Raw genomic sequence first — 25,598 nt, 5'->3', positions numbered from 1 at the left:
TGAAAGCTGGGATTTAGAAGAAAATCAGCTGGAAGAAGCATGGCAGATCTCATAGCCAAGTCAGGTTGCATTTTTTTTTTGATTGTTCTTTTGAGAGATTTCCAAATCTTGTCATCATTCTCAAATGGATAAATTAGATCATGTTAAAAAATGACCAGAAGGAAGACTTCTTTCTGTAACTGTATGGTATATATGCTATATACACCCAACAGCTAGAAATTAGTGTGCTTGCCTGCTCAGTTGCTCTGGTACCTAGTTTGATAGCAATAAGTAACTTGAGGCTGTGTTCAAAATGTGTCATGATTCTTAGTTAGTTACAGGCATTTTCCTATTGCAAAAACATTTTCTAAAATAGGCACTTCTAAAATAATAATAAACCCAAACCTCCAAGTAGAAAGCCTGTCTAAATTCATTGCTTGGCTGCGTGACACACAGCAAGAAAGGGAGCCACATGTTCCTGTCTGGAAAGTGATCAGTTACATTATTCTAAGCATTAAAATGTGTCCATATGTGTGCATATGTACACACAGACACGCATACTTCAGATCGTGCTGATAATGGCATTTCCAGTCTCAAAAAAAATATATATATTGTGTACAAAATACTTTATTTATCAAGCATAGAATTTCATTGTGGTCTACCCCTTCAACTTTAAAAATACTCTATTATGATGGCAAGAGCAGTCTTAGAGTGGTTGGTTAACTGATTCTTTCATTTAATCTGTTACTGAATGAAAAAAGGAATCAATTGATCTCCTACTTTATTTATTAATTTTATATATTTTATATTTATATTTTCATATTTTATCTAGTGTAAATGCAGGCTATGTGTATCTGTAGTTCTAAAGAAAATAGTGTGTCTGTTATAGTCCTGTACATTGGACATTCTAGAGAGCTGAGAGTCTCATGATAAGTTGTAGGCACGTGACCGTCTTTTATTACATGGCTGTGTTGTCTCCCTGCACAGAATGTTAAAACCTGTGCCAAAACTCTCTCCGTGCTATCAAAGGTAACATTTTCTCCAAAAGTGCTCCCAGTGAGGTCTAAAATGAACAAGGTTCAATCTAGAACTAGTGGTGAAGTTGTGGATTGTTTGTATAATTGCAAGTGCTCATAGCCAGTCTGGACAGGGCTCTGAGCAAGCTGGTCTCGTGGAAGACATCCCTGCCTGTGGCAGAAGGGTTGGACTGGAAGATCTGTGGTGGTCCCTTCCAACCCAACTATTCTATGATTCTGTGAAACAGGACATTAATAATGAGGGGGTGAGGGGGCAACCATATTTCTGCTGACCTAAGAAAAGCCTCTATCACAGGCTGTAGAAAAGCTTTGTCAAAAGTGGTAAGATGGAAAAGAACAAAGCCATCTTTCAGCCATTGGGATTTGAGCGTATCAGCATGATTAGGAGCTGTAGATGATGAGGAAGCAGCTGAAATTATACACATGGCTTTCAGCTTGATGCAGCCTGTTTAGGAGGAACTGGAACAAGGCTTTGGAACCTTCCAGAGTTGTGCTGGTGACAGTAACGGCGTTTGTTAACAGCACTGACCCTGTATGGGGGTTTGTCTCTTTGTCAGTGGGTGGTGTAGAGAGACCCTCCTAGGACAGGGTGTGCAGTGAACCATGGAGTCAAGGTGCAAGCACCCTGAGCCATGCTGGATCATGCCTATCCAATGTTCCTTACTGTCTGCTTAAAAACAGACCCTTTGGGGGCTCTGAGCATTAGGTCTGATCTGATGGTGCGCCTTCTGCAGACAGCACAAACACATGGCAGTGGCTTTACCTCTGTTGTGTGAGATCTTACTGCACATTTTTTATTATGTTCATGAGATTTAGCTGTGGTTTTGTGTCTCCATTAGGAATTTATTTATAACAAAAGCAATTTATTTTGTCGGTTAACTTATTTACTTTTCCTTCACTGAATTGTAATTTCCAGTGCGTAAGACAAGTCTTGGTTTTGGGAAGGGGAGAAGGATCAGATATTTAACAAATGAACAGCCAGTTTCTAAATTCTGTGCTACAGAGGTTATTGTGGATTTTTACTGCATTTGATACTCATTATGCTGTACATGATCTGTTCTTTCCATGAGGAATCCTGCAGATGTAAAGGCTCACACAATGGCTGGTTTAATTAAAAATACAGTGTCAAGAAATTTGGCACCTTTTTCATTCTTTGTTCAAATAACAAACGTTAAACACATGGACTCCAATTAATTCCCAAAACAATTTAACTGATTTGAGTGGCATTACAGCAGGGGTCATTTAGGCTGTGACATTCATTTCAACGAGTTATTTTTGTATTTACTTCTCTAATTAGAATTGCCACAAAATATTTGGTGGTAAAAGAGGAGTAACCTGAGATCTGGGAAAAGTGGCATCAGCTATACTTTTATTGGCAAGTAATTTCATAGAATCACAGAATCCTATAAGGGATTGGATTGGAAGAGACCTTAAAGGTCATTGAGTTCCAACCCCACTACTGTGGGTGGTGAACCTTCCATTAGACCGGTTTGTTCAAAGCCCTAACCCTACCTGTCCTTCAACAGGGATGAGGCATCCACAACTGTCCTGGGCAACCTGTTCCAGTGCCTCACCACCTTCACAGTAAAGAATTTGTTCCTAATATCCAATCTAAATTTACCCTCCTTCAATTTAAAGCCATTCCCCCTTGTCCTAGCACTAATTGCCCTTGTAAAAAGTCCCTTTCCAGCTTTCTTGTAGGGCCCCTTTAGCTACTAATTTGTTGGTGGTTTTCTGGCTGTTCTGCTAAGGTGTACCACTGAAGAGGAGAGTATTTTTATTAATCCCTCTTTTTCTGCTTTTTGGAGAGTGACAAGTCCTCTTCTGTAACTAGAGTTCAGTTGTATTCTTGCAAACTGTCAACTGAAGTAGATTGCTGCTGCAAGTTATTGGTAATAATAATTGCAAAATTAGGCTCTTAAGTTGTAATATTGTCAAAGAAGCTATTAGATATAGTAATAAGAATATTTAAAATGTTTTAACTGATACTTGCTTTGAGAAATAGTAATTTCACATGCTTTTCCTGCAAATGTTGATTTGCATGTGCATCCATACTCATTTCCAAGGTGCAAAATTAGCAAATGACTAGTGGATTGAATCAGTAAAACTATTGTGCTCTGTGCAGAAGTGAATAAACCAGCTATTTTAACCCCAGCTTTGGCTTCCCCTCTCCTGGGCTTCCTAGCGGATCCTTTTGAGATATATCTGCTTGCAAAATAAAGACACTTTTTATGCTTTTTAGTACTTGCTGACTATTTGCCAAGGATTTCTATGAAGTATCTGTGAATATAGCCTGAGACAACACGACACTGCTTCCCCTGTTTCCTGTGGTGAATGGCGAGTCCCAATGATAAACTGTAACACTACTCAAGGTAGGAAGGGTGAGCTGCCAGAAACTATTTATCACTTCACTGGCTTTATACCATGTACATCCGTCTGAAGTTAAATTGAGGTTATAAGAGGAGTTTTCTTTTTGCTCCAGCTTTGCCAGCAATAGTATCTTGCATAAAGATGAACATAAAAAGTTCAGTGTTCAGCCCTTAGATGTTCCCATGTGATGGAAAGAAGATGGAAGTGATAAAAAATTTAACTTCAGTCCTTTCATTCTATTTGATGTTGCAGTTACAGATAAAAAAGTGATTTTTCTTTTGTCTGTACGACCTCATTTTAGAGATGGTATATATTTCTAAGCTAAAAATAAAACTTACATGATATTCTAAGCAAAGCTTTGGGTAATTCTTCGCAGTTCAGCTCATTCTAAACAGATAAAGCCTCATGAATTTAATCTTCCTGCAATAGAATGTAAGTTTAATTTTTTGTGATGTTTCTTTCTTATTCAGTGCCTAGTGCTGTGAATTCCACGATACATAACTGTTTTGTAAAATGGAAGTATTGTCCAAAGAACTCAACATGCATTCAGCAGCCTAGCACTTCTCATTTTAGCACATTCAAAGCAGACATGCATCTTCTTTTTATGTGCTGGTTGTGTTTTCATGTTAATGGCTGTGCCAGGTGTTGCTTCACCTCAGAAAAAAAACTGAATCAAAGAAACAAGAGACTTCACTTGTGAAAAGACAGTACTTGATATGCAGCCATGTGATAGCAGGTGGCTGTTGATACACTACATGCTCTTACACATCTTCCAATAACTCAAATTTGCAGTTGTTGCAAAATATGGTTTTGCTAGGAGAGATTTCCAGTGATTGTATCATTCTTTTACAGTTTCTCTTCCTACAGACTGCAGTTTGTTTGAGTTTGGGCAGTTATTTTTGAGCAGTTGGCTCACGCTAACAGGAATATTGGCGGCCTGTCTCATCAGCTCCAGGGGAAGAGGGTGCTGAAGCCGACCACCCTGCTGTCTGAAGACAAGGAGCCTGAGAGCAGAGCACACTGCTTGGGAGCAATTATGTGCTGGGTGACCTCCCAGCCACTCCACACAAAGCATCTCCTTTCCCATGCTTTCTCCAGACCTTGGCAACAGCAGAGAGCTAAATGGATGAGAGGATGTGGTAGAAGACACAGAGCTGGGGATGAAGGGAGGCAAAGGAGGCTTTATTTCTAGACCTTGTGTAGGTATGTATCAAGTCTTTATGAATATTTTGCATATGACCCCACAGCTTTAAGTGAGGCATGTTTTAGATTAATCAAAATACATCACTGTAAAAAAAACTTACTTGTATTACCAAAATTCCATCATACTATCAAAATTCACTTATTCTTTAAATGTATGTAACAGCAAACTATTTCATGCGTGCATGTTAAAATGCTGAGCATATTAAAAATGCTTAATATATAATTATAAAAAATATCAGTGCAGTAAATATGTTTTCTTTTTACACCAAAATACAAAAATGCATTATGAAAATGCCATGAAGAGAAATAATTGATTGCAAGTTCATGCCATAGAGACTGACTAAACAGCACCCTTAAGTAATTAAATTGCTTTAACCACAGATAGCTAGGCCAGATTCCTTTACATGATTCCTGTCCCCTACCCAGGAATTTTATTTCACTTGATGTTGGCCTTGCTGTAAGCTACAAACACACAGATAATGTGTCAAATCCAACTCACAACCTTGTTTTTGTGTTATGAAAGAAAAAATTGGCTTGCTCCAGTATTTTAATATTGGTGCTTAGAGAACTTTAAAGAGGTCAGTTGCTTTCAATTCTTTGATGTCTGGGGAGGGTTCTTTCATAAATAAATGGGGATATTGAAGCTGCTCAAGTAAAGGAGACATTTTCTGCTAAAAATCCAGGTCTCATGACTCACTGCCTGGTTTTACCGTGCATTCCCCTTTTCTTTTGAATTTTGCTCTTACAAGGAAGTGTAGCTAAATAAATACAGTAGCACAGAAGCAAATGGAAAACATCTGTTGTTCTTATTCAGGAATGTAGTGACTCAGGTTTTATGAACATCTGAACTCAGCAATTCTATATATTTGTAGATTTTTCTAGTTTAGTGTCATATAGTGTAGTTTAGAATTGTTGCTATAAAATATGTACTTCAAGAGAATACTGTAAGAAGTGTGGAGATTGTGCTTGCACTTTGGAAACCTGAACTGGAATGAGAGGAAGGTGTTTTTTTGTTTTAGTTTTCTCTTAAATGGAAATTATTCAGAACCCCAAGGAAATTTGGAGAGCATACAGGAACACGCCATGGCTTAGGGTAGTGCCTGTGTCTGGAATGGCCTCTACAAAGAAATAAAAATTCCTGCTCTTCTCAGAGTGATCCTTCCCTGATATGCCACTGAATTCTCCTGCTATTGCAGCATTACAGGATTTGCAGAGCTAGTGGTGGATCTTCTAGCGATAATAGCAGTGTAAAGGAAAGGGGTAGTCTGGAATTTGTAAACTGCAAGTGTATTTGAAATAGATGGAAGCACAGGGGGCTTTTTTTATAGAAAATGGGTAGTACTGTGACTCAAAGAGAAGGTTACTGTAAAGTAACATCTGGTCCTGATAATAGAGTAATCTGACCATATTGAGAATGCCTTTCTCAAGTTGAAAATGGCTTCTTCTGCTAGTATGGCATATTTTTTGAATCAGAGATCATTGTGGAAATCTTTTGCTGTTTCTCACTCCCTCAGACCATGAGTTCCATCTCCTTTATTTCTGCAGCTTTCTTCTTCTCTGCATTAAGAGCCCCTTCAAAACTTTATTCTGTGCAGCTCTGGTATTTGAGACATATAAGTATTACCACATTGCCAGAACTGCATGTCATTACTTTCTTAAATCCCTATTGTTGCCATATTTTTATTTGCTTGCTTAGGAGTATTGCCAATGTTCATTAATTCAGTACCTGTTATGTTGTTTTTATTTTGGAAACTTAAGGACCCTTGCTCACACTCATCTTCTTCAGCTGCAAATTGCTGAAAGTGGGATTACATTAATTCATTCATGTATCAAAATGTAGCTCTTCATAGAGCTCATTAAAATCTGCTTTCTTGAAAGCTAAGCACTTCATTCCCACCAAATGCCTATGTACATTTTCTTGCAGTCATGGCAGCAGTGATGTGACATCATTAGTATCTTTTTGGTAATCTTCAAAAAGGGAAAAAGAGCCCACAGTTTCTGCATGTTCAATCACAGAATGTGCTGAGATGGAAGGGAGGATCATCAAATTCAACTCCTGGCCCTGCACAGGACCATCCCCAAGAGTCACACCCTGTGCCTGAGAGCACTGTCCAATTGTTTCTTGAACTCTGTCAGGCTGGTGCTGTGACCATTTCCCTGGGGACCCTGTTTCAGTGCCCAACACCCTCTGGGTGAAAAACCTTTTCCTGACATCCAGCCTAAACCTCCCCAGACTCAGCTTCATGCTCTTCCCTTGGGTTTCGTCACTGGTCATCAGAGAGAAGTAAAGGTACTAATCTGTCAATAACTGTCTAAAGCTAAAATTGATCTAGAAACATTTTCAAACTTTGTGGAAATTCAACACCTCCAAAGATATTTTGGTTCTATTTAGTTGATATAATAAAGGACTACATGCTGGGCACCAAAAGCTTGAAAAATTAAAGTTAGTCATATCACCCGGCTTTAAAGTGTACGTTAAAAAAAGTTGAGACTAACACAAACATCAGCTATCAGAAAATATCTTGTGCTAAAAAAAATTTAAATGAGCTTATTAAAACACAGATATTTCAGAATGAATTGTTGAAAAATGCAGTGTCAGCCATGAGGTTAACAACTGATAATTATGACAGAAAGAACCTTCCTACTTGTTGGCAGATGTTAGGTTGCAGCCATTCCTCTGCCCTGAAGACATTTACTATTCTGGAAGGTCTTGTGTAGTTTGAAACACTAAAAACTAGGTATATCAAGTCTTCTGTGTTGTTTTCAGCACTGGAATACTGATGCAGTGAATGCCAGCTCTGTTTTCTGTATCTGATTGCTACATGGGGAGCAGCACCTGGAGTCAGGCTCACCCATAAAAAGAATGAGTGTATTCTGTGATTTTGCTTGTATATGCTAATTATTTGCTTTGGTGTGCATGCTATTATTTTTAGCAAGAAGGTGAAAAAGGGCTTTTTGCCCTGAAAAAAGTGCGACGGAACCTTTGTAAGGTCCAGAGTGAACTGGGAATCCATTCCTCTACATCTCCCACTTAGGCAATTTCAAATCCTCTGCTCTTGAAGGTCAGTTGAGTCATGTCAGAGCCAATTTGAAGGAGAGCTGTGTGGTTTGAAGCTTGAGGATCTTACTAGTTTCAGCCTTCGCTCTTAGATCTTCGGTAGCTTGTTTTATGCCTCTCTGACAGTTTGTATCACCTAAAACACCTTGCTTACAATGTGCTCCAAGCAGCTAGGTATGTTTGTTTGTGCAGGCTTTACTGTCTCTTTTGTGCTTTCTCAAATTTTCAGGTTAGTCCCAATGTAATGTTTTTAGATACTGAAAATACTTGGTTTACCTTCAGTATATTTGCATTTCCAAAAACATTTCTGTACTATTTTCACTTCATTATGTAGAAAGTTGGTGTACAAAGCCTAGAATTAGAAATAGTTATGCTCCACTCTGGTCTTATGTTTAACTGAAAAGAGGGGCTACAATTTTGCTCACCTAATGGAATGACAACAGCAGTAGGTAGTTTCTGATCTTAGGACTTCACTTGTAGACCATTTTTGTTAACTCCCAAAGCACATGCTGTTGATGCTGTGTAAATAATAAGTAATGATGATGAGCTTTCAAGTAAAGATCACAATTTCCATTTGTCTTTGGAGCTGTCATCATGGTATCTGAGGGGCTTGAAATTGTTAACCCCTCATGTAGATCTCATGTAGATGGATATATCAATCTGGAACGACTGGCAAATTCTTAACAGGAATGAACTGGGGTAATTCCATATAAGTATGAGCATCTGTGTTGCTTTAATCCAGCTGAGAATTTGTCCCACAATTTTCATAACCTTGTGGGTCTGTCTATGGTAACCATCCTTAGAGAATGCTTCCATCTACCATGACCTAAAAGGCGCATCCAGTCTCAGTTTAGGGGCTCAATTTTTGTTGGTTTGTTGTTTTTTTTTTTTTTAAGAATTACTGAGATTGAAAATTCTCGTGAGAGAATTCCCCTCCTAATGAGAAAACCAAAACTCCATTCCCTACCATAAGTGATGCTCTAGCAGGAGGAGATGGCTATCTCCAACTTGAAATTAAGAGTTTCAGATATCCCACATGTGTCAGACACACATAATTTTGTTAGTCCTGCTCCACAATGATATATTTATTGGCAAAAAGGAAAGACTGGCTACTTTGTATGAATTTTCCATCCTTCAGGTTTTTAATTTTGTGCTTCTACCTTATGTACATATTTATAGACATACATATATATATGCATGTAAATCAGTATCTGTCTGTTTGTTGGTTTGTTGGGGTTTTTTTCCCTGACCATAGTTTTTGGTACAACAAGGAAAAAAATCTGTGCCACAAAATTCTCCAAACGAACAATGGAAAAACACTGACTACAGTTTTGGTTCATAGCTCTTAAGAAGTAGAAACAAAGGCAAAACATGATGAGGCTGTGTTCCATTAGAGTGCTTTTTGCATCACCTTTCATCTTCCTACTTAATGCACTGCTCTGGGGATGGGAGAGTCTTAAGAGAAACAAGCTGGGGCACACCTAATTTAATGCAGCATCCAATAGCTGCTAAAAGGGGCACAAAGTTTTTAGTATTTCTGTGGCAGCTTCTTGACACTGTTTTCTATATGCCAACAGTTGTGAAAACGTTCCTTGCAGGGCTGTGTTATGGTAATCTGTCAGAGTTCTATACCAGAAAGTCTTCCTTGAAAAAATAAGAAGTTGTCAGTTTCCTTTGTACTACATCAGCCTTTTGCATGATGCCAGGGTGGGAAAGAAGATCTCATCCTCTGCTTCGTGCCTTTATTTAATATACTGGCCCTATTCATATAATCATCAATCCCCTTGGATAAATGCATTCATGATTTCTAGATACAGAACTTTGACTCTTATCTTTCAGCCTTGCATCTCAAAATTCTGTATAAAGATACATCAATGTGTTCATCCCCATAGTTGTGGATGTGAAAACAGCAACATTCAGGATAACAAAGGGTAGGGCCATGACATAAAGGGTTAGAAATAAGAGTTTCCAGACTCTGTCTAATTTTTTGAGCTATTATTGTTTTCTTTCCTTCCAGAAGCATATTACATGATCATATTTATATAACATTCTCTTACTATATGAAGAGATTAATTGAAATTATTTTAATTTAAATTATTTTTCAAACTCAAGTGGGTCATTGTGGGCAGCTGAAATTGAAACAGGCAAGACAAGCATTCTTGCTGTACCCCATGGTTATCAACGTGTCAGGTTAGACCAAGAACATTCTGTAAATGTTATTCTGTGTTACAACAAATCCCCTAGCTAGATTACAGCATTGACAAATTTTTACCAGATTTTTACTGCCAAGTTCACTGGGAGCACATCTGGAACTATTCGACATTGTCGCATCTGGCAGATCACGTTCCTTTTCCATTTAGGGCAGGTTGGTCATCACTGGGAGAATTCCTAGCTGCAATCCTATGTCCTTTCCCACCCATAACTTAAAGAGGTGCCCTGAGTTCATTGTTCTTCTCTGTTTGACACAGTTAAGATCTATAAATTAAATTAAGGAGGCACAGAATAGTATTTGCATACTGACACATCTATTAGAGTTTATTGGGTAAGGTATTTATATGTACATATGTGTCCCAAGGGAGAGACAACTGTGCTCCCAAGTCCCAGGTTTTATGCCCTACAGGAGATGGAGTCTAACAGGATTCTGAAACATCCCTCACTGCATCTGCCAACCCTGAGCAGGCCCACTTCTAAACCCTTCTTACTAGATATTTCTCTGCAGTTCTTAAAAATTGCCATGAACAGTTCTAAAACTTCCAAAACTTTCCCAGAGAATCAAGTACATAACTCATTTTACTACGAAAGATTCTTCTAACATCCAGTACCTTAAATCTTCCTGCAACTTAACTCCAGCCTCACTGGCCATAGAAAAGTCTGTTAGGTAAAGCATGACTAAGAAAACTATTTGAAAAATGTTCCCCTGTTCCTTCCTGTCTTCTTTGCCCCAGACTAAACAAACTAAGGTCTCTTATTCTTGGTTATGCTAGTTGTGTGATGATTTTGGGCACTTTGGTCTGGGTTGACTCTGAGTTTTCCTTGTGCTTCCTCAAGTACAGTGGTCTGTAATGAGAGAAATACTGCAAGAGAGTCATCTCTGCATAGCAGAAGACTGGATTATTCCTTGTTTCTCCCACACAATACTTGTCTGTAATTCCTAGTGTGGGACTTGTTTCTTCTGCCATGGTGCCACACTCTTTGCAAGAGTGGATCATTTCTGTGCTCCCCTTCATAAAGACAGGCACTATATTCTGGCCTTTTGAAACTTCAGCCACTGCCTGTACCTCCTCAAAGAAAGCCTGTAATGGGTCTGAGATTAGTTCACTGACTTCTTGTAATTCTCTTAGGTGCAATTCATCTGACCCAGCTGACATTAAAATGTCTCAACTTATCTAGTCTGGTTTTCCTCTAGTCTGTCCACAATTATTCTAATAATCTGATTATGCTATCTTTCCTAGCAAAGGCTGCAGCAAGGAGGCATCAAACCTATTAACCTTATCAGTAATAACTGTGGATATATTTGCCTTGCATTTAATAATGGTATCTTTAATTTTTGTCATCTCTTTGAAATTTCTTCCTTCCTTTCCTGTTTTCCTCTTTCCTTCTTCAAATATTTTCTTGCCATCCCTCTCAGGGGATGTTAAAAGCACCTCTGTTCATTCTGGTTTTGCCCTTGAGTGGCTGTATTTCATCTGTATTTGTCTGAGCTGAGTTGCACTTCCCATGACTTTTTGTTTCTGAAGTCAGCAAAGCCCTCATGATTTAGCTAAGAGGATCGCCTTCTATTTCTCTAGGTTTTCTGCTTCATAGGGGAAATTTATGTTTATGTCTTTATTTGTCTTTTAGGAAAGAATAACTTCCCTGGAGTCTTTTTACCTTGTAGTTTTGATTTGATTGTAGTCTTGTATACAAAGTTGCATCGTTTTTTTCAGCCTGTTTTCTTAGACAAAAACATAGATTGTTTTTGTGTTCTTGTTCTTCCTTTTCCCATGCTGAACCAGGTGAACTAAGTAATTTCAAGTTTTTTGCTAGTGTAATTGCTGCCTACAATCTCAGTAAGCTTCCTGTTGTTCATAAAAATTAAATGTAGAAAAATCCTGCCCCTAATGACTATTTCTATTACCTGTATGAGAACAAAAGATCAACTGTACACTTAAGGAGTTTACTGATTGTAGTACAGAAGCTAAAGGTGACCTAGCTAATTAGAAATTTGCAAAATATACTTGAAAAATAACTTCTGTGCCTTGCACAATCAGTGAAAAATACTATCAAATCTCCAGGGGCTAGCTTGTATTTGCAGTGAAACCTCAAATGCACATTTGATTATGAGATAGCTTAGCATATCCCAACTGTTGGTGGTAAAATCTGCCTATGTCAGCAAGGAGTGTCACAGGTTTTCTGAGACAAGATGGGAAAGTACAGGGCAGAGCTTTAGACTGCACAACCTTCTGTCACAAATTTAGTAATTTAACCTGCCTGGTGGATGAGAGTCCCAGCAACAGTCAGGCCTACCTGGCCAATTGCTTTGTGTCACAACTTGTAATGTCTTGCTGCGTGGTGACACCGGACAGACATGGTGCCTGTGCACCATCCTACAAGGATCTGACATCTATTGCAGTGAGTCAGTCTGAGATGCATAAGAATTACAGATGTTTGCCAGGAATGCTGACTTGTGGATCTGTGAGCATTGGTAAATCTGTACTTTACATGAAGGTGTACTCCTAACCATAGGTGATCAACAATTTACTAGTGGCAGGGAGCCAGTAGCAGTAGTTCTGTAAAGAAGTCTGTTGCAATAGGCTGTGTGGACACGCTAAATATGGAGTATGGAGGCTGATACGGTATTTTTAATACTGTATTTTAGGTAAGCTTTCTTTGTGTAGACTTTTAACCATCAAGATGAAAGATTACAGAAAATAAGGTGTTGATTTATAGTTTTGTTTTGAACTACTAGATTATGCTACTTTGTTTTCACAGGAGATAGGTAACAGTGTTATTTTTAGTGGTGCTGATAAATGGTGAGTTCTGACTGCGATGTTCTCCCTTTCACTTTACGAATTGCCCATTCTGTGAATCAGTAATATCTTGCATATGATTGCACTATATGTAAGGCAAGGGTGGCAAACTTTCACGTAGACACAAGACCAGCTTGCACATAGATGCAGGCTTGAGATGAGCTCTGGAGAGTGCCAGCAGACGAAGTTTAGGTCTGTATGCCCTTGGGTACAATGTTGTAGCATCTTACAGACAAGTTCAAATTGCCTCAGATTCTTTTTCTAGAAAACAGTGAAAACATGGCAACAATGTTACCTGGAATCTGGAAGGAGCCTGAGACCGACCTTCTGTGAGTGAGCACAGAGTTGAGCTGAGGGGTCCTGGAGCTGCCAGCAGGGATGCAAAGAGTGCAGGTAGGGGACACAGTGAGTATGAGCCTGTTCTTGTCAGGAGCTCCACCTCATCCCCACCACAATTGCAAGATGCTCAACAACATTCCTGGTGGTCCAGGCTTCTTTCAGGTTTGAGAGATCAAAGATCTACAAATCTGTCTCTCTACTTTGATGTCACATCATGGTTCTTGTCATGTTTGTGCTTCAGCTCCCTATGCTCCTGAAATTGCTGGCTCTTCGGGGGTGTGCACTCTGTGGATGGTTTGATGGCAAGCCTTGGATACAGCGTGCTGTATTGGTCACATACACATTCATTATGTTTGTATATACATTTTTATATGTACACATATTATATATATATACACACATTCATATATATGCATTTATATGTATATATCTATATAGACACTCTTTTATATATATACATATAAATATATCTATACATATAAATAGATATGTGTGTATATATATACACATTTATTTATTCACAATAATGAAAATATTCCTTCCCCATCCATAAAGAAATATTTTGCCCTTTTTAGTTAAACTTTGTCACTACCTAGTAAACAGCTGCTCTTAACCAAAAGAAAATACCATTCCCCATTGTGTCTTTGCCATGTAAGCACTGGGACTTACTGCCTACTGTCTTACTGCCTGGGTCTGACACTTCTTTCCTTTGCCATGAAGTAAAAATCAACAGAGAAATTCTGCTAATTGCTCTGGTATACATCTTCCATGATGAAAAAGATCTGCACATTTATTTCTTCTTTACTTCATCCAGACACAACAGCAATTTTCTGACCACAAGAAGGGTGTATTCTGGTATTATCCCATTTTAGAAAGAAGGGTACTTCTGCTAGTTGCTTCTGTAAGAGTTTTAAACATCTGAGCACCAGAAGAAGCTACAGCTGAGAGTCAATGTTGCATGATAATGCTAGAAATGCTCTTCTGAGTTCAATGAGTGTTCCTATTCTGAAAATTCTGAAATTAATTAGCAAAAGCTTGCAATATGAGGAGGATATATTTGCAGGCATATCTGAAACTCTGATGATTTGCAAACTGGAAAAAAGGAAAGTTGGAAAAAAAAGGAAAACTGGAAAAACGGAAATCACTGTATGCTAGCCTGAAAAACTTAAATCGTGGTTACCATGTATTGTTTCATTATAGTGGCCTTTTTTTCTTCTTTTTTTGTGCTTTTGAAAGAAGTTGAGGGAAAGAAGCAAATATGTGACAAGCAGCATATGCAAACTGTAAGGTGGAAGTGGTAAACGAATAAGACCACATTTGGAAAAGACAGATGGTGCTTTTTCTTGATCATATGGTAGCACTGGCAGTAGAAATGTTTTGGAGTTGGAGGAGTGGAGAGGCCAGACACATTTCCTAAATGCAGGATGATTTATTTGTAGAACATGCAGAAATGCAGGAAACAAAAACATTAAACAACCCTTGGAGATGTGCATGAACATGATACATTTATTTGTGGTTTGCTTTGAACTCCTGGCCACTGACATGGGGTCTGTGATTATGTATTCTTGCTTTGGCTGATAACATGTCCCAGCATTTCTTGTCCCCATTTCCAGTTCCTCCTTTTCTGGTATCTGCTTAGCTCCTGCTGCAATGTGCCTACTTCAGACCCCATTTAGCCAAAATTGTCTTATATCTTCCCACAGTTATTTCTGTTCTGGTTGTTTGTGGGTTAACCTTCAGTCAGCTGGACATCTGATTAACAGATACAGCCATAGGCCTGATTTGGCAAAAACCAGGTCATTGGGCTAGTTTATTACAATGCTAGAGTAACTAAGATGTCCTCTGTCAGGAGCAATGGTGCAATACAGGCATATGAAGTGGATAAAAACTCATTGTGTGCTCGGGAGATATTTTTTATGTATATATATAATGAAAAGGATGATTTTCTAAAAATCAGTTGATCAAGGAAATAACTTTCTGCCACTGTATGTTTTTATAATTCCTTGAGCAGTATCTCAGGTTTGTTGCTTCTGAAAATATGTAATCAAAAGGACTTTCTGAAAAATAGTGTAGCAATAGAATAATTAAACCTTTTAATTAACATTTGTTTGATTGTGTTGTGCAATTTTTAGGAAACTTTCTATTTCTTTTTGTAGCTTTAACAGTAAATCTTAGATATTTTTAACAACTGAACATCTGAATAAATAGAACAACATTTTCATAGCAATATTTGGAAGATGTATAATGTGCAAAATCCTTTCTAGAATGTGGTAAACAAATGCCTAAATACAGTTAAGAGTGAAAAAGGGAAAAAAAAGGAAAATAAAGTTTGCAAGAAAAATCTGTATGGAAATAGCAGAAGGTACTTTTGAAAATCCACTCGTCACCTTTTTTGTTCTGCAAAGATGATAAAACTAATTGCATTTCACACACTAATGGAAGGAAACAAAGTAGAACTTTCAGCTGACAGGATGGGAAAAATTTTGCTAAAGATTCAGTAGAAAGTGCAAAATCTAAAGCCTAACAGGGTCAGAAGTTTAAAGTAAATCTGTTTGAAAATAATATAGTCCTGCTCACAGATATCTGAGATCTCAACAAAAGTTGGAATAGTCAGCGTTTTTTACTTTCATAGCATTAAAAAAATATTGAAATTCAAGACATTTCTTGACAACAAAACATTTCTTGTTTTGTTGACTAAGGGAGAATATGTTTATTTGTACTAAGCATGAATTATTGAGAGTTTTGAGAGGAGAATTATGAAGACAAAATACTTTGGAAAACTTCCACACATTATAAACATTGCAAAAGAATGGATGCTGATTAACTGTTCCTCTACAACCTGTAATTGTATTCATAGAGAAGACATTTAAATATTAACTTTGACACCTTCTGCATCATTCTTCCTTGGCACCACTCGGACATACCATGGCAGGACGCACTCAGCCATGTAGAGGCACGCTGCAGTAGTGAGAACGATGCTGAAGGACATGACTGGCTAAAAGGAGCTTCTTAGGCCCCACAAGTTCTTTTTACGGGTTGGTATTGTGATAAAAAGTCACACATCTCCTGCCGAGATTTGACATGTTTGAAAAGATCACCTGGTGTCTAAGTTTGTGAAGACAGCTTGTCCCTGGCTGTTAGTGCTGCTTAAATTTATGTTTTGTGTACATTTATAATTGCATTAAATTTTATTTTCAGATGGGCATGAGAGCAGTTGATATGGTCAGATGTCTTCTGAGTCCCTCATTTAAGTCTAGGCTTGTCCTTAATTAAGAGTTAACTTCAGTTGAGCTTCTATAATTTCAAATAGTAGGAGCCCATCCACCTTCAGATTCCCTGAGGGCTGCGGTGCTGCCTGTCCCTAACTCACCCCAGACCTGTCTCATGACTCAGCCCACTCCCAAATCAATTCACCATCCTATTGGCTTATCCTCAACTTCTCAATGGTAGAAAACACATTTCTGTCTTTCCTAGATTTCCTGCAGCTGCCAGGCCTTCCATGTGTTCTGCAGTCCCAGCATGAGATGACTTTATATTCAGCAGTGAATTATACAGGTTATATATAAATGTATATATATATCCAGCACTCTCGGCTGGACAAAGTCACTGTGATCTTCCTTCCAGTGCCACACTGGATGAATGCTGGAAAGTTAATCCATTTACCTGAACTGGAAATGCTTCATTTCATTGACCCGCTCCATAATACTTGTAAAGCAGCAAGTTAGAAGATTGTGTTTAAATTACAGAAAGTAAATTTAGGAACAGCCTTTATTCAAAGAGAATTCAAAATGTATCATTTTGATCACAGTGTGAAACTGTACAATAGCTGACCAGGCAGGCATACATAGCAGTAGGGGAAGGGGGGAATCAAAAGGCATATCCAGATTCAGCGCTAAGGCTGTGCCAAGCATAACTTTATTGAGACCTATAGGAAGACAGGATTGTGTGGGGCAATGAAGATCAACCCTCCTTCCTTTAGTTCAGGAGTGGGGAGTGTTTCAGACAAGCTTTTCACTTTATCAAAGTGAAAATATTGCTGACTGCACAGTACTCTCCTACCTTTGACTCAGGTACTTGAGTTTCCATGCATTGGAGACTTTTCAGGGTATATTACTGAGCAGCTGAAATCGTGGAGATTTTAGTTTACTAAGTTGTACAGATTCAGACTCTTAATTTGCCGAGAATTGACTGAAAAGATACCTCAAAATGGGTCCTTGGAGTTCTGAAGTTTATTTTTGTTTCTGCACAGCTGGTGTACATGTGTTTCTTTAAAACCACATGTTTAAAGTCTTATGAAACACTTAAAAATACATTGCACATACTATGGACTTGCTTAGCAAGTCTTAGTATCTTTATTCATTGAAAAACTAAAAATACTATGTTACTTAATTTTTCATGATTGGTTGACCGATATTTATTGGATTTTGTTACTGAAAAGCAGTTAAGTAATATAAAAAAAGAGTTTATATGTACTAGACTACAATTGGTATCCCTTCAAGGTTTAGCACAACGAGCTTGTGTTATAGAGTTTATTTTATGTTCTGGGAGGCCTAGGAGCAGCAATTGAAATCCTGAATCCGCTGAAGCTGATGGCAAATTCTTGGTAACCAAATTTCTTAGGTCTAAAATTTCTTTATTCCATGCCTGTATGAAATGCTGCTAGTCATCAGCTTCGACTGACTGCAGCAAGTTGGAATAGCATTTGTAGCAGAAACTTGGTAGCCACAAGACTACATTAGCAGGTTGTGAAGCTTGAATTCCTAAAAGGAAAAGGAAAACTGATCAGCTGAAGATCTAATCAGTTGTTAGCAAGGACTCCTGGCACAGGCTTGGGCAGTACAGATGTAACTACCTGGGTGTTGCCCAACAGTGGATTCTTTAGCATAATTGCCTTCAAATAAGTTTTGACTGAAGCTCATGAATGGTATATGTGGTCCATGCAGTCCTACTCTGTGAATAAGGATATTTTTTGTGTGTGTGGGCATTTCAAAATGCTTTGGATGAGACTTGCCCTACTTCTGAAGCTGTCTGCTAGCTATTTCTGATGACAGATTACCCAGTCAGTTTTGGTGTCTCAGAGGTAAGAACTCATAGATGTTTTCCTGAAAATAATGTATTCATTTCAATGCAGATCTCTGTGTGTTGGTAATGCTAAGTTAAGCACTCCACGGTCTGCAGTTAAATGTAAGCCAAATCTTGCAGGAAGGCTGGTTTGGAGAAATCAACAATAATTTGGAATAATTCACATCAAGAGTTGTCTTTCATTAATTCAGCAGCTTGATTACTGATGCTCTGATGTATTGCACACCAGCTTATCCATCAGTAAAGGCTCCCCACAGCATCTTTGCTTTTTGCTTCACTGCTCATTAGGCACCATTTCTAGTTTAGGCAGTGACAGATTCCTAAAGCCCTGAGATACTGGGAGAAGGGGACTGTCTCCCCTCTCAGTAAATGCCAACGTCGCACAGCTACTGCAATCAGCTTCAGCTGACATACCAGGGACCAGATCTGCTCATTTATCTCAGCTATCTTGCTCTGCTCCATAGATCCCCTGGTGGTTTACTAACTGTAAACTTTTCTTATTTGCGGATGCACACCATCTTTGCTTTGATACAGCAATGAATATGTACATAAAAATATATGTATGTCTATTACTATATATCTTCGAACCATGGAAATACCATATATGACATTTATAGTCATGTATAAAGTAATGAATGTTTACAGATTATTAAAAAATTAAGGACTTAAGGATAAAGAGGTTGCAGGAATAATGGAACTCTCCTCAAATCAAGCATTACAGTAAATCTTACATTCACATATAACCACCCCTGAAAGTAATCTGAGCATTCAAACAGAAGCAGCCTTAACTCCTTTTGTTAACAGCATGAAGTAAGAATGTCAGGGGAAAGCAACCATTCATGAGCCAACTATCACAATCAAATAGATAAAAAACATATAGTATACACTAATAGCTTTCATGGTACTTTTTTGTTTGTCTTGTTACTTTTTAATTTCATTTATATTTTTAATGTTTTTTTAAAATAGGAAATCTGCATTAACAGACTAGAATTTGGTCAGCTTGTGCACAAGGCTTTCAGAAAAGAGGAGAATATTTCCAGATTTAGCCTGCAGGTTTATTTTGCAATAGAGATTGAAATTCTAGAAAATCCTTTCATGGAAACAAAAAAACTGTTCAGTGTAATCAAATAAAATATTTTTGTTTCAGGAAAACAGAAAATAAAAAAAATTAAGCAAAAATTCAAACCATTTTACTGGGTGTATTTGACATCCCCTGTGTAAAATGATCTGGTTCTGATCATGGCCATGAAATGTGAGGTCTGATTGCAGCAGTTCTTGACCCAGACACAAACAAACAGTGCTTCTCACTTTAATTTAATTCTGGTCTATGGTTGGAGCACCACCTCCACTAGGGATTATAACTGTGGGCTTGTTAGAAACATTCAAAATGGAACAGCACAGCAGCAGAGGTTCTACAGGCATAGACCATATTGAGTCTTTGACTGCCTTTTTCCTTATCACCTTAAATCTACAATAGACCAGGCCAGTAGTTGGTTACTTGCTGTCATTCTCAACCTTACCAAACTGAAAAGTGAGGCTGTGTGTGTGTTCTTAAAATAATCTCGAGATTTTTTAAAATTACAGGCTTAAAAAGTGAATTCTCTAAGCTGTATGGGCAGGAGCATACATGAAAGTTCCCTCATGAAAAAGGGAAAGCAGCATCTGAAGAGCAAAAACTATTGTGCATCCATATCAAACACCATAAATTGCTGGTGGAATGTGATAGTTGGGACCTGCTCATGCTCCCATCTGTCCCATGCAAGGGGTAGTTTTACTTCTCTGAGAGCCAAGTTTGTCTCTCAGGAGTATCCAAGCAGTCATCACATGTCTTAACTGCTCCAGACTTGGCTCTTAAGCCATGATTAAAGCCAGAAATTGTAGATACCATTTTCCTTCTTTGTCTGTTTCTCATCTTGAGTTTTGTATTTGATTCCCCAATATCCCTGTGTCCCAAAGTGTGATCCTCTGCTTTATTTTGTGCACAGACATTAACTCTTCTCAGCATGAGCTTATTTTTCCTGAGTTTGTATTGGGTTTTGTACCCAGAAACTTGAGAAACTGTCAGCTTCCTGAAGCTGGACAAATGTCATTTTCAGCTCTTTTCTGGGGCCCATTTTCCTTTTCTGGTTTCTCAGTCTTTTCTGGCCACTTAAACAGCAGACCCAGATGCTTAAGGCTGTTTTTAGCTTCCCTGCCTGGGCAGCCTCCCTTGTGCCATGCAAGCCCTCTCATGCCTGCAAACTTTGTCTACCACATGCAAGCTCATTAGGAAGGCAATGATACTAATCTCTCCTCTCACCTGAATTCAAGATTGAACTACAGAGTAGTCCTATCATTATTCCCCACAGAAGTCTGTTCATGACCCCAGAGTGGCAGGAATCAGCTTTGCAACCAGCTCAAAGGCACAGCCAGAACAGCAGTTCCCCACTCCCCACCACGGGCAGGCTTTTTTTTCTAAGAGATGCCACAATTTTTTCTTCTCCCTCCATCACTTAACTAGGCCAGAGGTATATTTTTAACTAACCATTGTCAGCATATTTTCTCTGATAGTTTTGTTTCTAATTCTGGGCTGTCCTTCCTTCACCTCAGATCTCTCACCTTTTCTTCTCTGCTGCTTTCTGGTGGTTGCCCTGCAGAGCTTACACTGCCTGTAGTTCAATTACAGCTGTTTGTAGAGTTTGGCTTTGCTGGTCATAGCTCTTGCCATTTTATAATGAAATTATAGCCCAAATCTTTCTCTTGCTCTGCCTTTGGTAAATATGGCCACTTGAGAAGGTAGACTTGCTGTTTGATTCAAAGTTTATCAAAAATAAAAGGGGCACATGCATCAGAATCCAGGAGTGATTTGAGGAAATTGCCATTGGTATTGGCTTGTGTCTGGCAGACCCTGAAAACAGCAGGTTTCTCTCTGCAGTTGTTTACTCTGTGCTATAAGTCCTTACTAAATAGCAATCTATTCCCAGGCTGTTGTATCTAAGTTCCTCACAGAAACTGAGTTAGTGCAAAGGAGCAAAACACATTTTAGGTGCTGTTGTTTTGGCAGTCAGGGTTAGTTTGTAGTCTGAGTTTTCCTTGTTGGGGGAATTTGTAGGGTGGAAATGAAGAGTTTGAATTCCATCCTGCTGGTGAGTGGGATATATCCCTGTCTTTCCTGCCAGGTCACTCTGGCATGGCTTTTTCAACTGCAACCGACTGCTCTTCTTCCTCTCAGTGTTCCTCTGCTCCTGACGTGAGCTAATCAGCAGCAGCTCTTTGGGACCGCCACAAGGAAGGACTTTGCAGACAAAAACCAGCATCTTGGAACTGTCTAAGTGGGACAGGCTGCACAGACTGCTGCATTTTGAGCTGATTGGTTCTCTTTCCTTATTTCATTCCTTCACACTTCTTAACTGAAAAATTTCTACCCTAAACTGTCCTTTGGTACGTTTTAAATTGCTTTCCAGCAGTAGATGGTTATCTACACGTTTCCTATCTTTTAGCTTTCTCCAGTGTTTGGACTGAGACCTTACCAAAGTTATTACCTTCAAAAGTTTCTCAGAACAGAATTGCTTATCTCCAGTCTCATTGAAATCCAAGTCGTAGTCATTGAAAATGATTGCAAACCTATTGTGCCACAACAGAGGTGCGCAACATTTTGGGGTAAAATTTCTGTTTCCTGAGTGGTGTTAGGAGATAGCTACTAGCTCTAAGCTTAATTTGTTTGTTTGTTTGTTTCTATTATTGTGAAGCACTTTCAATCTTTTTCTCATTTATTTTTCTCCCATACAACCATTGATAGAGCCACAGTACTGGGGGAACAGCTCCTTTATTATCAAAACAACAAAATTATAGGAATGTTTTCAGTAGCTAGCAAAACTTCTTTTAAACCCAAAAATCCAAACTCTCATGAAAAACCTTGGTTTTTTATAGCAATGTCCTCTAAGCCTTTCATACCCTGAGATCCTGGCATTCGATTGTTTGGACAGGATTGTCCTGCTCTGTAATGGGTTCCAGCTGCTGTCTTGGCATCGTTGCTCAGGAGGTGTTGCTCAGTTCCTATCTAGGTCTCTCTCAAGCCAAGAACCCTTGCAGCAGAGCAGGCAATCCAGTGGCAATGAGGTCTTTCTTTTAGCAATAAAAGATTGTGATGATTTACATAAAGTGAAAAAACTGCAGTTTTGAAGGAAACAATCTGTATTGTGTGAGGTTTTTTTTCCATGGAAGGAGCAAAATATAACACAATGAGCATTCTTTTACTGTTCTTCTGTAAGAAACGAGAAACAAATTATGTAGCTTTTTTTTTTTCAGCTGTGCTGAACACAAGTTGAAACAGTCTGACTTTGTTGAGAGCTTCAGAGCACAGCTCTTCTCTGCAGAACTGGTCACTGTAGATGCACTCTCAGAGTTCTGTGCTGATAATATCGTGTTTGCACACACACCTCAGTTTGCCATGTGTTCCTAATGTAAAAGCGGGCAATTAAAACAACATCCTTATCAAAACATTCATGCAGTGATGCATTGCTTTGGAAAGAAATTCCTATGCTGTTCCCCAACACATGTCAAAAAGTTAAAACCCATGATTTTGAAAGGGAAATAGGTTTTGGGTTTTTTCTGTAGGTTTGTTTTTGGTATTATTTTCTCTCTCCTTGCACTGATATTTTAAGGTTAAATGCTGAACCTGGTTATGAAAAATAGTTTTATTTTTAAAATATCATAGGGTTTATATTAAGGTGATTTCTAAGATAATTACAGTAAAATCTGCATTTTCTAGTGGGATTTTCTTACATGTAGAATTAACTATAATAAAAATATTAACTGTAATAAACCTACTATATAGTAGGTTTATTTTGTAAAATGGAAGGTTTTCTTTTCCCTGCCAACCAATACTGTATGTCAAAGCTCAGCATTTCTGGGTGCTGTTGTTTCACCTGTATAATTTCTTCATCAACAAAGGGGCATTTTGCTTTTTTTGAGGTTGGAATTCAGACTCACTGGTCACAGAAGAGAATAGGACCTTATATAGGTGATTTATCCACACATCATGAGAACCCACCCAAAGGGTGGGACCATGCACACTTATGTGCTGGTCCTGCTGGAAATTTTTGAAATGTCTGTTGCCCTGTGGATTTGGGCAAACCTGAGGTCAGCACAGATCCCATTTGTTGGTTTATTGTCTGGGCACCAACAGTGGAGACAGCTGCTCAAAGCAAACAGGCAAACTGGGGACAACTGCTGGTGTCTCAGATGAGATGTGCGGTTGGTGCTCACTCAGGGCAGAGAAGGCTCTTGTTGAGTCCTGTTGTTATGGGTTTGGGTTGGATGGAGGCTGGTCCTTTCTTCCTTGCCTGACAAGCATCCTCCCTCATCCATGTCATCCTCCCTCATCAGAGGTCTCTCCTGCTTGCTCAGCAAGATAGAGTCAGTTGAGGGAGGCTTTGAAGACTGCTCTGTTTAGCCTCTGCACAGGACATCACATTCAAACAGTAATTGGCAAGGGGGTGGAACTAGTGCAGGCAATGTGGGAACAATGCTGTGGGCCCAGCTACTAAAGAAAAAGCTACTACCCTTTTAAATTAAATCAGTGTCTTGGGAAAGTTACTGATTTGTCTCTTCCTCCCCTGCTTTTGCTGTTTCATCACTTCCACCCCAACTGAAATATTTCTAGGCTGAGTTTCAGCAAAGACTAGAAATAAGAGCATTTTTCTGTGATACAGACACAATTGATTATGGAGGTTCAATGGTAATTATATAAACGTAGTGGAAGCAAAACATTCTACTCCATTATCAGCTTTGTTATCAGTGATTATGATTTTTATGGGATAGTATTTTAGTATTTTGGTACTATTAGCAGCACTGTATTTGCAGTTGAAAAGTAGATGTAGTAAATTATTGCTGGCCAAACACCAGCAGTCAAAAGGTTAATTTGATTGTACAAGTACAGTCCCAGAGTTATGTATGAACATATGCTCTGCATACTTATTAATGAGCAACGGTAGACTGGCATGAGCTGGGCTGTATTTTCTGAGTGTTCTTCTAGAGTTTACATTTGATCTTTGGTACAGATAATGCAGAGGTCCATTTTCCGGAAAGACCTATTTAAGCATAAAGAAAATAGTAGGATGCAAATTGTTAGCTGTAAGCTTGATTGTATTTCAGCTAATGGAGGGGTTGAGTGGGATCTGAAAGGGTGCCAGTAACTCGTGGTTGGCATCACACTCAGGTCTGTGTATTTGGGAACAGCACAAAGAAGGAAACCCATGAACCCAAAGCATTTGCAAGCTGTAGTCAGCTGAACTTTTGCAGGGGAGTACCCCAGGGAACCTGATTGGTACATTTTTATTTAAGTGCAACTGACTATAGCTTGAGAAAAGCCTCTTTCAAGGCACCCACCTTTCCAAAATCATGCCACTTGAACCAACTCTGTCATTGTGACAAAGGATCTAGGCAGCTAATGGAGGGTGAAATGAAATCCTCAGATTTAGGGCATTTTCCTGTGATTACTTGCTGTAGGATAACTGTACTGGATAAAAGTGCAGCCTCACATTTCTCTTTGTGTAGTTTCAGACTTTCTTCATCATACCTGATTTACTGGGTTATTATATTATTGTAGCTTGGCTTACTTAGATCCAGTTTAGTGTTCACACAGTTCATTCAGTCTGTATGTCTCATAGTGGGCTTAAAATGTAGTGGGTTTATTTAACATCCATGTTGTGTCAGAATCCAAGTGTCCTGGCAGTTAATTTTGATGATCTAACAAAGAAACTCATCAAAGTAATGATAAATTGTACTCTTTTACCTAGGAGTAGTAGCTTCATGAGTTAAAAGCTACACAGGTTTTTACAAGCTGTGGCCCCATTCCAGTGTTGAATCCAGATGTGAGGTGTGTGCCCAAGAGGTAAAATTAAACTGTTTGCTGAACCAGGTCTCCTTGAAAGTGTACTCAAGGGATTGAACTAAAAATGCTTCAGGGGAATATTGGTTTTCAGATACCAGTGCTCCACAAACGTTCTAATATAACCAGAAATACTAATGGAAGAAATGTAATTGGACATATTCTAGAATATCTGAAGAATACTTTTTAATAAATCTAGACTTCTATTTCATGACAGAAAAGGGTCAGCTGGTGGTTATCACTGAGATTGGCTTCCTGTGTTGCAAGGGAACACTTGCCCCGTTGTTCCCTCTTATGTTGAGTAGGTTATGGATTGCTATGGAATTTAGTGAAATCTAAGGCTGACATTTTCACCCAAACTTTCCTTCCTTTTTAACATTTTGAGGTGGTTAGTGTCTGTGTGGCATGCATAAGAGGAAGAACTTCGGTGACATGAGTGTTGGCATGCATTGTTTTCAAAATCTCTTTAAAGGGAGTGAACATACTCGTTAAAAATTCCACCTCCATATCTTTGAGCAAAGATCACTGGCATGGCTTGTGCTTTTTGATATAAGTCTGTTCAGTGGATGTGGGAGGGAACTGTGTCCCCTTCCTGCATGGCAGCCCAAGGTAGGTGGTATGTGTGAGCTGTGGGTAGGTGGCTTTCTGCT

At 38.7% G+C, this 25,598-nt stretch overlaps 1 protein-coding gene across 1 annotated transcript in view; it reads left to right on the top strand.

The window, feature by feature from the left end:
* The window catches only part of SCFD2 (sec1 family domain containing 2), a 189,286-nt gene that overhangs the window by 109,576 nt on the left and 54,112 nt on the right, over window positions 1-25,598 (top strand). The window lies entirely within an intron of this gene.

Source organism: Taeniopygia guttata, chromosome 4 (assembly GCF_048771995.1).
Source record: "Taeniopygia guttata chromosome 4, bTaeGut7.mat, whole genome shotgun sequence".
NCBI classification, from domain to species: Eukaryota; Metazoa; Chordata; class Aves; order Passeriformes; family Estrildidae; genus Taeniopygia; species Taeniopygia guttata.
The sequence above is the reverse complement of the archived record's forward strand: the minus strand, read 5'-3'. Positions and strand labels throughout refer to the sequence as shown.